Below are 15760 nucleotides of genomic sequence, written 5' to 3' on the forward strand. Positions count from 1 at the left end.
TTCGAGGACAAAGCCCAGCCACCGCTGGCTTATGGCTCTTCCTGGCGAAGCAGGCAGGGGTGACTCAGGCACCTTCAGGGCGGAGGGGGCTGGAGGCCGAGGCGGCCGGGGCCAGCGGTGAGGCCGGGCATGTGCTCCAGTGGGGACCTGTGTCCGCCGAGGAGGCCACCAACACCGGCGAGCAGCGCCGGGCCCGCTCCCCCTCGCTTTGTCCCTCCACAGCGCACCCCCCGCCTTCCTCAGCATTCCCGTCCGGGGGGCCCACAGCGCCCAGCCGCCCAGGTGAAGGGGCTCAGGCCGCCACCGGCTTCTCTGAGCGTGGCCCCTCTCCAGAGGGTCAGTGTTTCCAGGCCCTCCCAGAAACACCGTGCGTTTGGGGTGCAGCGGCTGAGGCACAGGGAGGGGGCTCCTGAGACGTATCTCCGTGGCTCATGGGCAGCGGGGTGCAGGGTCCCATGGCCAGAGGGGCGCCCTCCCGCCACACCCGCCCAGCTTCCCAGCCCTCGGTGCCCGTCTGCGTAGCACAGGTTGGCGGCGGGGACGGGCCCGGACCCACCTCTGGGGTCCGCAGGGGAGGGGCCGGGCCAGGACTCGGAGGGCCCCTCCTGCCTTTAGCACCTATAGCCGCAGCCTCGGCAGCCCCCCGCTGGACCAGTCAGGTTCCCAAACGTCGTGGGAGAAACCGCAGCACTGGCACATCCCGTTGGAGTCCGTGGTCCCTCGAGTACCCAGCTCAGCAGAGGTGCCAGCCCGGCTTCTGCGCAGGCCTCCTGGCACCTCAGGGACCCCTGGCCACCAGGACAGGCCCCAAGCCCTGGCCACGCCTACGCTGCACGGTGGTGGTTTTGTGGCTGCCCAGGGCGGGGCTTGGGCTCAGGCTCCGGCCGGAGGCGTAGCCAAGGAGCTTGGGGGACTCTTCCGAGGGCAAAGGCCCAGGAACCCCACACAGCCCGCTGCAGCCTTCCCGAGGGGGGCTGTAATTGGAGGCTCCAGGGACAGACAGGCCCTGCTGCCGGGACACGAAGCAGCCACCGGCTGATCCCCCGGCAAAGGACAGGCTGGGCCTGGGCCCCCTAATCCTCGTCCCTGTCCCCGGGGGGGGCCCAGCTGCCCGGGCCAGGCCAGGCCCCCGCTAAGAGGCTCTAATTGGTAGGCCCAGCCCGGGGCCCGTCTTCAGGGACGCTCACACGGGCGCAGGTGGACGGGGGAGTGGGAGTCAGGGACCGGGGCTCCCCGACCCCTGCTCTGGAGCGGGAGCGTCGGCCGTGGGCCCCGGGCTAGGGGAGCTCGGGGCCCTGCGAGTCCACCTGTGCGTTCAGACCCGACGGCCTCATCCACGGTTCCAGAGTGGGGGCCAGTCAGCAACCCATGGGCCCCATGGGGGGTTCATGAGTCTCCTGTCTCCCCGGGGCAGGTGTGGGTGTCGGCGGCTCAGCAGACGTCCTGAGCACTGAGCATCCATCCAGCGTCCCACCACCTGTGGGGAGCCCGAGGCCCCCTCCTGACCTGTGGCACATCAGACGCTGACACCTGCCGCGGGGTTGCTGCACAGACAGCAGAAGGGTCTTTGTCCCAGACTCCATTGGGGGGAACCAGGAGAGGACGAGGCACCCAAAAAGAGGGGCCCCAGCCCAGGCTCCAAGGAGCCCCTGCCCCCTGCTCCTCCCGCCCCAGTCTCCCCAAGGGGCACCCGGCCCTCAGTTTCCCAGGCAGAAGCCCAGGACGCCCAGAGGCCCTCTTCCCACGGGGCCCAGCCATCTTGATAAGGGTCCCCGGCCTGTCCCTCAGCCTTATGCTCCGTCTAGGGCCCCGGCCATGCGTCCCTGCTGCCTCCACGCACACTGTGACCCCCAAGCCCTTTCTCCTAGAGCCTGTAGTTCATATTCTTTTGTGTGTGTGGGTGTGTGCGGTACGCGGGCCTCTCACTGCTGTGGCCTCTCCCGTTGCGGAGCACAGGCTCTGGACACGCAGGCTCAGCGGCCACGGCTCACGGGCCCAGCCGCCCCGCGGCACGTGGGATCCTCCCGGACCAGGGCACGAACCCGCGTCCCCTGCATCGGCAGGCGGACTCTCAACCACCGCGCCACCAGGGAAGCCCTGTAGTTCATATTCTTGAAGGTGATCTGAGCCGTTCCCCGAATCTCCATCCTCACCACGGCCCCGTTCGGTTCTCCCACTTGGATCCACTGCTGCCGCACTGGAGCCGCCGGCCTCCTCCTCTGTCCCGGGGGACACCCCACACCCCCTCACGGCATCAGCACCAGCGGCCACGCTGCGGGCCCCAGCAGGGCCACCCAGCCAGCTCAACAGCGGGCAGAGCCTCTCGTGGCACACGTGGCTGCACCCCCGGCTCAGGTAGCCTGCTTGCCAGGGTACACCAGGGCCAGAGCCCTGGATGGACGCTCAGGGCCGGCCCTGACCCCAGCCCTTGGTGTGGCCCGCACGAGTCCCTCACTCGAGGGTCTCAACACGGGACGGGGGCTGATGGCTAAGCCCCCCCACGCGCCCACGGGCTCCTCCCGGTACGGCGTCCCCAGAGGTAATTGATGAGCCTGGCGCAGACGGAGGGGGCCGGGCAGAGCGTGAGATAGTTCGCCATTCATCACGCCCCTCGCTAACCCCAGACAGCCCCCGACTCGGCCAGACAAAGGCGACACGTTCCCCTCCACACGCGTAATTTATCCTCCATTAATGCTCGCGACAACCTGACAAATTAAATCTCTTTTAAATGTAATCTGTCTCTAATAGTTAGCAGAAGGGGGAAAGCGCTACCTGGTTTTGAATATTTAAACCTCCATATAAAACTTTTAAACCCCAGGAGCGCGAGTGCATCGAGGAACCTAATATTATCTTCAGGGAGGAGGGCGGCCCGCCCCACACACTCCGCGATGCAAATGTCCCATTTTTATCTGTGGCTTACAGGCATGTCACACATAGGATTAGAAAACCATTTTGTGAAATGGAAGCGAACGGGCTTTAATGGAAAAACCAAAAGATGGTCCAAGACCCATTTTTCCTTAATGTTATTTCTGGCCAGGAGATTGCCCTAAATCACCTCCCAGGTTGCACCCCCAGGACACCCAGTAGAACAAAAGTCAGACAGAGCTAAAGGAGCCCGTAAGAGGGGGCTCGGAGAGAAGAAAGGGCAGGCCGCCAGGCAGCCCGGAAGCCATCACAGGAGGGATCCCCCAGCAAAATTCACTCACCGGCTTCGCTGCGGCTTGATTGCCTTAAACGAGTTAATCCTCGCCCTGGAAGCCCATCCTGGGGTCGTCTGGGGACCGTCCTCCGAGCCCCAGGCCCAGAGATGACCCAGCTGGGCATATGCTGACCTGCAGGCTGGCCACACGCCCAGCGGGGCTTCTGGCACGGGGGCCGCCCTGTCTGCCCGGCCCTCGCCGGTCACACCCGACAGATGGTGCGGTCGGCCCGCTGGTCCCTCGGCCCCTTCCTCCTAAAGGAGACAGGAGTTCCGGAGTCTCTGCTGTGGCTTCACGGGAAGCCACGGCCTGGCTCGCCCAGGCCCACGACCCCAGGCCCACGCCCCTCGCCCACCCTCGTTCCGACCCCCAGACCCTTGCTGCACAGGCCTGCTGCCTGGGGCCGTCCACCGCCCCAAAGGGTGAAGGCGGAGCTGGGAAGGAAGGGGCTAGAGCATAAGACGGGTAGGGTGGGGCTGTGTCACACGCTTCCAGGGGCTGCTTCACCCAATCTGGCCGGATCCAAGCCTTGCGGGCTGAACCATGTCCCCCAGGATCTGCACGTTGAAGGTCTAACCCCAGCCCCCCAGAATGGCTCAGGCTGAGACGAGGCGTGCCTTCCGTTTAAGCCCCGCAGGCCGTGGTACCGTGTGCCACGTAGCAGCCAAGCAAAGTCCACGGTCGGGGAAGGAGGCGGAATGATGGGAGACTAGGCTGGGTGGCAGAAGCGGTGGGGAGCTTTGGAAGCTGTGCGAGCAGGGCAGGGCCACGATCAGAGCCGTGCCTGTGGGAGCTCACTGTGAAGGAGCAAAGCAGACAGAGAGCTGGGGGGGCCAGCCCCTGCTCTGCCTGCCCCCCGCATACCCGGCGCGCCAGCCCGCGGGCGTTCAGCTTCTGCTGATGGCCCAAGGCCATGCCCCGGGAGCAAGCGGCCACTCCCCAGCATGTCCCCCGCCCCCCCACCCACAGCCAAAGGGGCGGGGCCAGCTGAGCCCCTCTGGGCGGCCTGGGAGGCAGGATGCTTCCGAGCCCGGGGGGCCTTTGCACACCTAACATGAACTCTTCCTCAAGTACCAGTGTTTGCCGCCCACCCAACAACGGACGGAGGCAGAGGGTGGGACCCTTGGAGGGTTCCGCCCTCCCCGATCCCAGACCATCGCTAGGCAGCCTGAGCCCTGTCCCCCTGCCACCTCCCTTCATGGGGGGAGACAGGACATTCTTGCCCTTAGGACAAGGCAGGCGCATGCTGAACCCCAACCCACGTGGGCTGTTGTCCGCTGAGTGATTGAATTAGCGGAGGAAAGCTGGAGATGTGGAGAACACACCCTCCTCCCCTCCCTCTGGCAACCTCGCACAGATGCTCTCCAAATGCAAATGTTCCGGTTAGGTGCCAGGGCTTAGCTGTAAGGTTTCAAGTCTCTTGGTTGGAAATAAGGACTCTGTGTGCCCACCGTTCAGCTTAAACACAGCGAGGGACACACCTTTTGTGCAATGTCCTTGCAGTGACCTTGAGCATTCCGGGGGGGGCCTGGGATACCCTGATGAGCGGATGTGCCGGGCTCCTGCCAGCTGGCCCCCCCAACCCGGTCACCACACCTGACCCTAGCAGCGCCGCTGCCATGCACCGTGTGCCCACCTGCTGCATCAGGGCGTTGTCGGAACTGGGTTTAAACTACGGGTCTGAGGGCTGCGCGGGTCGGGCTTCTCTGCTCAGGCCTGGGATAAGTGAAAATGTTACTGGCATATGAGAAAGGAAACCTTAGTCTTCAAATCAGACGTTTAGGTGCAATTCCTTAACTTTCTTACATGTTTTTCATCTGTTTCCAAACAGCTCAAGGTGATCGTAGAAAATCCAAACCACACAGAAAAGGCCAGATGCACTGTCCCGGGATGAATCTGCAGGTCTATCGCCCAGTGTCACCACGTCCAGCCAGCCCCCGCGGCCTTTGCTCCCCTGGGACTCAGAGTTTGGGGCACTCAGAGCCCCCTCTCCTGGCACCTTCTGTCACTGTTCTGCCCATGAACAGCTCCTAAAGGGTACTTGCCAGGGCACCTTAAACGCGGACGGGACACGAGTTCCCTACAGCGGCTGTGCGGGCCGGAGGGCTGGGCCCGGCTCTGTCCCGGGCTGACTCCGCGGGGTGCCCCTGCCCTGGGTCCGCACACCGCCAGCCCCGAAGCCGGAGGCCACAGAGATCGCTCGCCCGGCGTGGAGGCTGGCGACACAGAGGGCAGTGGGGGACCCCCCTGTGTCCCCACCACACCAGGCCACCAGGCCAGGGCCTCACCCGGGGGGGGTGGGGGCTGAGGCAGAGGTGGAGGAAGGCCACGCACACGCCCCGTCGCAGCACATCCCCACAGCCCCCCGCACACCTCCCCTCGGTCGGCGCCACCGGTGGCCAGCGTGTCCCCACCCAGAGCTGACTCTGCCCGGGAATGAAGCTGGTCTGAGCTCCCCGCATCTGCCGTGGTGCGCAGACAGCCAGGAGACCACACTCCCCCCGCCAACCACGGGGCTCCACTCCAGCCCCCGCCCCGCAGTTGCTCATCTGGAAAAGCGTGGCTCCAGCGGGCCCAATGTTTATATACTTAGCGCTTCACACACAGTTCTCAGCCTGGGCAGCTTATGGCGCTCACGGGACCCCCAGGACGCCCCCCCGCCCCCCGGACCCCCGGACCCACAGAGGCCCGAGCTCCCCGCGCACCCTGCAGGAGGAGTGGCCCCTTCCTCCACATCCAGCAGCTTCCGCAGCCCGAGTATCCCAGACCCCTGGCCTCCACCGTGAGTTCAGGGTCTGGCGTTGGCGCTGGCCCTGCCCTTGACGTGAGTTCCGGGCAAAACGCAGGGACTGGAGAAGTGTGGGCCCTTCCTCTGCCCCAGGGCTCCGCGGACCTTCCCCACAGCTCAGGCCACGTCACTCGCTCGCTCACCCATCCACTCACGCACCCCACGGCAGCAACCGGGAGCCCCTCCCGAGGATGCTCCTCCCCACGAGGGCTCTGGGGGGCAGGGTGAGCCCAAGCCTCCCCCCGGCCCCCCCCACCGAGGGCCTGCTCGTCAGGCTCTCTCCAGCGAGGGCCCCCGCCTGTGCGGGAGGGTGCAGGCGAGGGCTCCCCAGGAAAGCCCGCAGCCTAAGCGCCCTGCCAACTGAAGCTCATTATCGATTTGATGAGTGCTAACAGCTTTCCCGGGCAGCCTCTGCAGGGCCGGTTCCAGGAGCAATTAACTGTAATTATCCCCGGTCCCCGCGCCCCCAGCCCCCCCCCACGCCCGTGAAGGAGAAGTCGAGGCTGGGCTGCATGAGGTCCCCCAGGTGGCAGCAGGGGCCTGGTCCGCAGCCTGGCTCCTGCAGGTCCCTGCCCTCTGGCGCCCCGGACAGCCTGTCTGTGGGGGGGGAAAGGGGTGGGGGAGCTGGGTTCCAGAAGGTTCAGGCTAGATCCCCCCCCCCTGCCCTTCGCACACCCCCCAGCCGGCTCCACCCAGCACTCCCCCCACGGACCACATGCGGTGCCAGGTCCTGCCCCACGCCCACCAGTGCCTTCTGTGTCTCAGGGCCCTTCCACGCCCTCCCTGACCTTGCACTCCCTGGAGGGAGGGGACCTGTTCCCATCTCAAGGAGAATCTGAGGTTGAGGGGCAGCTCCAGGGTGAGATGGAGCTGGGGAGCCAAGCCCTGGCCAAGGGGGCATCACCCGAGCCAGGGCCGACCTAGAGGTGGGTCTCGGGCTCCCACCCTGCCCCGACCCAAAGTGAGAGCTTCCGCCACCCTGGCACCACTCGGGGGCCATGGGGGTGGAGGGGTGTCAAGAAGCGAGGCGCCCGGTGACCCCGGCTTCCCGGCCTGGAGCACGGGAAAACGGTGACCACTCCGCTTGCACCAGGATCCCAGGCGAAGGGTGGGGCGGGCCGGGGGGAGCAGTGGTCCTCTGGGTTGTGTCGAAGCAGAGGGGTGTCCAGGGGACACAGGCAAAGGGCAGCTGGACACCTGATCTGGAGTTTAAACAGCAGGACCAGCTGGAGGTGGAGGTGTGGACGGAGGGCACGGGTGAGGCTGTCCCGGCCACGGCGGGCCACGGAGCTGTGTGGGGCCGCACAGGTGGGCGAGGGCAGCAGGAGGGACAGCCGAGGGGACAGTCCGGGGCTGGCCTCACGGGGCTGCGGAAGCTGCTTCCCAGGAAGCCCGGGGCCCGCCCACCTGTGCTGTCGGCAGAGTGCCCAGCGGTGTGGGGAGACGCCCCCACGTGTCCTGCTTCCCCTCAGACCGCGGGCCCAGGGCAGGGACGCAGGAGACACTGGGGTGGGGCACAGGCTGAGTGAGTGGTGGGGTGGGCAGCCAGGCCCCTGGGGACGGGGTGGCACCCTCCCCTCGGTCTCCTCTGCAGAAGCAGCTGAGGAGGCTGGGGGCTGGGAGAAGCCAGCTGGACCCAGACACCAAGGCCGGTCAGAGGACCAAGCTGGCCCAAGGATACCGACCTGAGCTGAACTGTGACCCCCAAGTTCCCATGTCAAAGCTGGACCCCCGGCACCTCAGAATGTGACTGCATTTGGAGACGGGGCCTTGAAAGGGGGATTAGGTGACAATGAGGCCCTTAGGGCAGGTCCTAAACTAGTCTGACTGGTTATAAGAGGAGATTTGGACGCACAGGGAAACACCAGGGGTTCGAAGGCACACGGCAAAGCCACGTGAGGACAAAGGAGGAAGACAGCCACCTGCCAGCCACGGAGAGAGGCCTCGGGAGAAACCAGCCCTGCCGACACCCTGATCTCAGACTTCCAGCCTCCAGGACCGCGAGACGATAAATGTCTGGATAAAGGTCTGTTATCTGAGTCGCCCAGGCTGGGTACTTGGTTCCGGCGGCCCTGAGAAGGCGAACACAGACGTTTTATAATGAGAAACAAAGCCAAGGCCAAGGCGGGGCAGAGGGCAGACAGGTGACAGCTCTCAGCCCCTATCCAGGGCTGCCGGGACCGCAGCCCCAGGCCCTGAGCCTGAACTGCCCCCTCCCTTCCCTCACCTCCTGAAAGCCACGCAGGTCCAGCCCTCCTCCTCAGAGCCTCCCCAAGGACCTCACTGTCACTGCTCTGTGTTCCACCCACCCCACAGCCCAAGAGCCCCTTGGGGAGGAGAATGTAACCCCTGGAGCCCCCAGCCCAGAGCGGCCTCCACAAGCCGGGAACAAAATCCCCTCCGTCCCCTGACCCACCCCAAACCAGACTTTTGCCAAACACAGCCAATAAATTATTCAGTTTGCAAAATGCCATTATGTGTGAGTTTACTTAATTGAATAGAATAATTTATGGTAAAACCTGGGGAAAGAAAGATCGATGAGGAATGGCCCAGAAGAATGATTGAGTTTCAGTGAAGGCAATTTGATTTTTATCCCTCATTATAATAATGTTAAGGGGAAAACATCAACTTGGGTCAGAATCAATATTTGCCCGTGGCCGGACCATGAATTTTAACTGGAGGTGGCGCGGAGGTGGGCTGGGGCGTCAATAATTAATGCCTCCTCATCTGCCGCCACAAACAACGGCGGGCTTTGGGTCCAGACGCCCGCTGCCCGCAGATTCGCCGGCGATCATAAAAGACAATTTAGGAACCAGTCTGTTCGCGATACGTGTGTAACAGCCGCCGACATGATTCGGGACGCAGCTCCTCGCCGGCTTCACGGCAAATCACCCGGAGACGGACGGCGCGAAGTTTCAGCGCTTTTTCCTCGGTGCCCCGCCCTGGTCGTCACGATGTCCTCAGCCAGGGCCAGGCCGGTCTCCGCCTGCATCTGGGCCACGACCGCCCGACCGCCCTGCAGCCCTGGACTAGGCCAGCCCGTCCTGGAGGGCAGCTCAGGGGGACGCTCGTGCCGGCCACGAGAGGCACAGGCCAGAGGCTCTGCCACCTGCCACCTGCGGGGACCCCAAGCGCATCACCTCCACTAGGAACCTCAGTGCCCTCTCCTGGAAAGCAGAAACGGGGATCCCCAGGTCTGCACAGATGATTGTTGCTGACGCTGCTTTCCCCCGCACCGAAAAGAGGTTCCTGATCTGACGTATTCAACCCAGACACCTGCCCCATCCCTGTCCACGGGCGCATGTGTCGACGCACCCACGGCCCACACCCTCTGCAGGAGACCTCCGGCTTCAGTCCTGCAGGTCCAGGGAGCAGCAGAGTTGCGAGGCCCACGGGAGGGGTTCCCTGAGCCACAGACCCCAGGGCTTCCTGCCTCTTGGCTCTGGAGCCCCCCGAGCCCCCAGTGGCCCTTCTGTGTCGCCGCAACCACACACACCCATGCGGTCAGCTCCAGGGAGCCCGGGCCCGTGCGCGCAGAGGTCCTGGGTTGCTGTTCCCAGTTTATAGAGGAGAAAACTGAAGCTCAGGGAGGTCGAGGGACTTGCCAGGGGCCACACACCCGGGTGGCAGAGCGTCTGACCACTTCTAGGGGCTGGCCTCGCGCAAGACTGTGCAGTGGGGACAGGGTAAGACAGACCCGGCGCCTCGGCCCAGCATAACGACATATCTGCTTCACAAATGGCTCACGAAAGCCCTGAAAACTTAGCAGCTCTTGCTGGCCAAGAGGAGCCGGCTCCCAGCATGGTCCTTGCCTCCATAATTGCCTGACATGAATGAATGAATGACTGAATGAACGGACGAATTCTGTGTCTCAGCCCAAAGTTTCCTTCTGGAGCTGCCTGTGGCTCTCCTGGACTGTCTAAAGCATTTCAGACTAAACAGATTCCCAAAGCAATGTTGGCAATCCTGTAGTCCCGGGGATCCCACCTCACCAGCCTCCTAAACCCGAAGGGCTGTGGGTGAGGCTGTGGCCAGAGGCCCAGCACGCCAAACGCCAGCAGTGTGCTGGGTCCAGCTCCCCACCCACTGGTGGAGGGTCTATGGAGAGACCTGGAGCTGCAGGGCAGGGATGCTGCGAAGGCTGAACGAGGTCTCGGGTGCTCAGTGGACCACAAGGGAGGTGGCCAGCACTCTGCTTTCCCCCCCGAGCCCCCATCTCAGCCTGACCACCCCAGATGGGCCTCCCCTGCCCCAGCAGCCAAGACAGCAGTGGAACTGAACTGCCCTCCTCGCCATGCACATTCTCTGCAATTACACCTAGCATCCTTTCTGCCAGGAGGACACTCACCCCTGCCTGTCTAGTCCTCTCTACCTTCCAGGATCTCACTAAGTGTCTCCTCTTCCAGGAAGCCTTCCCTGACTACCCCTGCCCCAGGACCTCCCTTCCTCCGAGCCCCCCCACATACGTTCTCTGACTTCTCTGCTGGCCTAGATCACCTCCCAGACTGCAGGTCACTTGCTGGACCGTATGTCCTGCTTCTGGGACCTACGGGAGCTCAGCCCGAGCAGCGGTGGGGCAGGCTCCTCTCCCCGAAGGCACAGCATCACTCCCGTGTTGATTGGGTTTGTGGGGTGGAAGCTGGGTCTCTGTGGAAGGCGCCCCCACCACCCTAGCCTTAGCCCAAACTTGACCGCTCACCATACAGGGTATGGCGTCCCCCTCGGCCACAGAGCTCCCTGGGGCTGAGCTGAGCAACAGAGGATTCCATGCAAATATTTGTTTCAAGAACGAGCAGGAGACCCTCAGGTGCGTCCATGAGGAATGCATCAGACGGACCGCAAATCCACTGCGGGGTCGCTCGGCTCGAACATGTCGGGAAGCAACTCCGCAAACAAAGCAATGACCACAAGCAGACTAAAAAGAGCAGACCAGACCTCACGGGAAATACGTGTTGTCTTTTTGAGTGAAATGCTGAGTTGTGAGTACAGAGTACCTTCCGGCCTGTCACTGAGAGACGCCCCCCCCCCCACTTCCTCCCTCCCCAGGATGGAGACACCTGGGTCTCTTCCGGTCGTGCCTGAGAGCCGAGGGTCAGGACTGGTGTGGCCATGGCCATGGGGTTGGGTTGGAGGCCTCAGGGGGCAGTGGGGAGCCCAGGTCACCCCAGGTTCTGGGAGGAGGATGGAGTTCCCACAGTGGGGCAGAGGGCAGGGTGAGGGGTGGGTTTGAGGGAAGAGAAAGCACTGGTTTTGATCCTGCGGGTCTGGGGAGCCCAAGGGACACAGGGCAGAGGCCAGCAGTTGGGGGTAGGGGTGACAGAATCACAGATCTGGGGACATGAAGTCACGGGGCGGGGCAAGGTGGTCCTGGGGGAGAGGAGAGAGGGAGGAGGGCCACCCAAAGGACAGAGCAAGGACACCCGCGGGGGGGAGTGGCTGAGGAGCATCCAGGGAGGAGGCGCAGCACGGAGGGGAGGGGCCCGGATGCCAGGAGGGGTGGCACCGCGTGGCACCTTCCTCTGCAGCCTGTCTGTGACCTCGGTGTGGGGGAGGGGAGGCTGGCCGGCCCTGAGCACGGGCCCCCAACCCCTCCTCAGTCTCCCCCGCCTGCCTTGAACTGGGGTGACGTCTGCTAGCAGGGCTGGGTCTCACCCTAGGCCCCACTCCTGGGCTGTGGGTCCATTTGCAAGTGTAACTGCCCTGCTCCCTCTCTGCCTTTCATACTCCATATATTGGCACCGGCTGGAGCCAAGATGCCAGCCTGGGTTAGCTGTGTCTATAAGCTCACAAGTGTGGGGGCCCCCTCCTCACCCGACTTACAGCACAGGAGCCAGGAGGGAGAGCCCCCAGGGGGCAGGCAGGAAGATGTGGGCAGAGGGCCTAGGCCAGGCTGGGGCCCGGGGGCCTTCCTGGAGGAGGGGGCTGGGAACACGCAAGGACAGGGCTCTCTCCCCACTCTACTCCCCCACCTCCCGCAGCTCACACTGGGACCACCCTCCACCCTGCCACCCCCCTGCCCCATCACGGCGCCCCCACGGGCTCCTTCCTGCAGCACCGGCTGGGGAGCAGGGAGAAGAGTCAGAACGGAGGGACTGGGGTTCGGGCAGGGAGCGGGGAGCAGGTGGGGCCTCACTCCCCCAGGGCTGGGAATTGAGAACTTCAAGGTGGCCACAGCTGAGCATGAGTGCAGTGGGGACCCCGAGAGTGGCTCTGGGACTGCACAGGTCTCAGCCCTGCCCCCTCCCCTCCATCCCACCCGCTCCACGCTGACTCCAGCCCTAGAAGCTTCCCTGCCCCTCCCTCGCTGCCCCCTCCTGAGCCCCACACCTGCTGCCTCCATGGGGACCACTGGCCCACCGCCTTTGGGGACGCCCTTGGGGTCTGGGTCAGTCTGCCCAGGACTCTAGACTGGGAGGCCCACCTGCCCCTTGCATGGCCAGCTGGGGCCAACAGAAGCTTCGAACAGAAAATCCTTGCACCGAACTCCAGCTTCCTTCAAGGGAAACTCCAAAGCAGCCCACAGACCTGAGCTAGAGCCTCAGATCGATTCCTAAAACCTCTCACCCTCAAATCACGGACCCTGAGACACCTAGAGCCTCATTGCCGCAGAGCCCCAGACCCTGAGGCCCCCAGGCCCCCAGGACCCATACCTGTGGGCCCTGAGACCCCCAGACCCTTAGACCACAGACTCCAGACCCTCAGGCCCCCAGGCCCCCATACCTATGGGCCCTGAGATCCTCAGACCCTCAAGCCCCCAGACCCCCAGACCCTCAGGCCCCCAGGCCCACATACCTGCAGGCCCTGAGACCCCAGACCCCAGACCCCCAGACTCTCAGGCCCCCAGGCCCCCAGGCCCCCAATCTCCCATACCTGCGGGCCCTGAGACCCCCAGACCCTCAGACCGAAGACCTCAGACCCTCAGGCCCCCAGGCCCCCATACCTATGGGCCCTGAGATCCTCAGATCCTCAAGCCCCCAGGCCCCCAGACCCTCAGGCCCCCAGGCCCCCAGGCCCCCAATCTCCCATACCTGCGGGCCCTGAGATCTCCAGACCCTCAGACCACAGAGCACAGACCCTCAGACCCCCAGACACTCAGAACCCCAGACCTCCAGACCCCCAGGCCCCCAGACCCTCAGACCCCCAGACCCTCAGACCCCAGACATCCTGACCCTCAGGCCCCCAGGCCCCCAGGCCCCCATACCTGCGGGCCCTGAGACCCTCAGACCCCAGACCCCAGACCACCACAGGCACAGAGCGCCCCCACGCCCAGAAGCAGGAAGGGCTCACTACCCCAGGCGCCACCGAGGGGCAGCTGGTAGGGGAGTCGGCGGTTTGAGCAGAGCTCACGGTGAAGGCCTGGAGTAGATGAAAAACTTCAGGAAGTTGCCATCAGCCACCCAGAGGAACGGCCGCCTCACCTGTGCCTCACTCAGACCTCACCTACACCTTCCTCCCTGCAAGGCGGGCTGTCCCGACCCCAGCACTGGGCGAGGGGACACAGGGCGCCCGCCAGTTGGGGGACAGGAGACACTGCCCTGCTGCCCGAGGCCCCGTTGCAGGAGGGGTGCTGATGGGGGCCGAGGGGGAGGCGTGGAAGCCAGAGCCTCTCCGAGAGTATGGCAGGCGGAGGCTGGCTCTGGGTGGGGGAGGGAGGCAGCCTGAGCCAGAGCAGCCCCCCGACCCCTTCCCTTCCTCCCCCGCCCCATTCCTGGTGCCTGGGGACAGAAAGGGGGCCTCCTGGGAGAAACCACCTTGTGATCTAAGTGCCAGGACCAGGCCTGGAAGCCAGACGCATGGGTCCTGGCTCACGGCACCCAGGGAGGGCCGGCCAGGGAGGACTGGGGCCGGTGACCATGGCTTGTGAGGACACTAAACGGGCCGGGGACAGAGCCCATCGTGAGGGACAAAGAGAGAGGTCAAGGGGAAGCAGACAAGGGCAGGGGGACAGACAGGACCGGAAAGGGAGGTGATGGAGACCTTCGGACCCCGGCCCAGTCCTGACCCCTCTCACTGCCTGGGAGACCTGGGCACGACCGCGCGCCCCTTGCCTCGGTTGCCCTCCCCTTGCTGAATGAGGCTGTGCAGACTCTGCCGCTCGGAGCTGACAGCTGGCCCCCGCCTCCACCAGACCCCGGGAAAGGGGTCGGAGCTACGGGAACTGCGGGCAGCCCTCTCTGGGGCCGGGCCCCTCCCTGCCATGGGGCCGCAGGGGCTCCGGAGAGGAACATTTCTGGAGAAACAAACCCAGAGAAAGGGTGAGGAAAGAATCATTTCTTACAGGTGCGTGGCCCACAAACAGCATCCACCCAGCCCGCCAGACGGCTGCCCTCACCCTGGACGGTCCTGGGGCCCGAGCACCACCGCCCACACCCATCTCCTGCAGCGCCCTTGACCCCTGCTCCTCCCAGCCCCGGGCCCCCAGCCCCTGGGGGGCTCCAAAAAGGAGGGGTTTCCCTGCAGAGCTTCATCACCTCAGCTTTGACTGTCAGGCGCCTGGACCCCCGCCTGCCCCCACGGGAGACGGAAGGAGAGCTTCTCATCCCACCTGGCCCAGGACCAGCTCAGCTGCTGTCAGCCAGTGTGGCTAACTGGGGGGGATTCTTAAATTACACTTAAAGACCCCTATGCAAGCCAGCGGGGAGGCTGCTGAGGGGGCAGCTGGTCCGCTGGCCTCCACAGACCAAGGTGCCCACTGGGCCCTGCTCTCTCGACGCCAGCGTCAGCCAAGGGCACCCGCCCAGCCCGGCTGCAGCACAGAGCCCCACCCTCTCCCCGGCAGCAGCTCCGGGGCCCTCCTGCTGCCCTGCTGGTCCAGAGTCGGGACGCTTCATTCTGACAGCCCCAGGCATCCAGCCGTGCCAAGTTTGGGACACCCCGCCCGCCCATCCTCTGCTCCGGTGTCACATGCTCCCTGCTTGGAAGGTCACCACCCCTGCCACGGAGCCCCTGAGCCGGCCGGCCGGCTGTCCCTCCAGGACCAGGCAAGGTGGGGAAAGAGGCCGAGAGCAGGGCTCCTGGTGGGAAACACTCACCCGACACGGGATTCCAAGCACTTTCACACGACAAGCAGAGCGTCGGGGCCAAAGCCCCACGCGTGTGCGCGCACCTGCATGTGTGCCCGTGCACGCCAGGTAATGAATCTGTCCTTCTGGGGGAGGCGTGCTTCCCACCAAGCTCATTATCTTCCTCAGCTTATTAACAGATCGCATGGCCTGACACGCGTTTCCCCGGGACTAAATCTCCCCATGCGATCAGCATAATGTGAAATGAGTAGACACTGCGGTGCTCCAGCCGCGCTCGGCCAGCGGCCACCTCCCCGCCTGCCACCCACCCTCCCCAGCCCTGGGCCCTGCCCGGGACCGGCTGAGTCTGGACCTTCCCCCGAGGACTCAGAGCCGTGCCAGATTCCCAGCCCTCGCGGCCTGTCATGGCCCGTGGAGGGGCCTAGGGTCCCCGGGACTGGCCCCAGGACCTCCTGGTTCCCCTCACACACCTGCCAGCCCTGGGAAGCTGCCCCCACCCGACCCCTGCGTGGAGCTAACTGGGGGTCTTCAGGGCAGGGCCTCGGGGTCACCGTGGTGTTTACAGGGAAACAGTGAACTGTGGGTAGAGGGGCCCACCCTCGGCTCACGTGGGGCTGAAACATGAGGCCAGCCTTGCCCCCCCCGGCCAGGCAGGGGCAGCAGCCCCCTTGTCCCACTGCCACTGCTCCCCAGATCCCCGATTCCCTTCTGGCTGATGGAGGAGAAGACGCTGTTCTCTCCAAGGACAG

This window comes from Kogia breviceps, chromosome 3 (assembly GCF_026419965.1).
Source record: "Kogia breviceps isolate mKogBre1 chromosome 3, mKogBre1 haplotype 1, whole genome shotgun sequence".
Taxonomy (NCBI): domain Eukaryota; kingdom Metazoa; phylum Chordata; class Mammalia; order Artiodactyla; family Physeteridae; genus Kogia; species Kogia breviceps.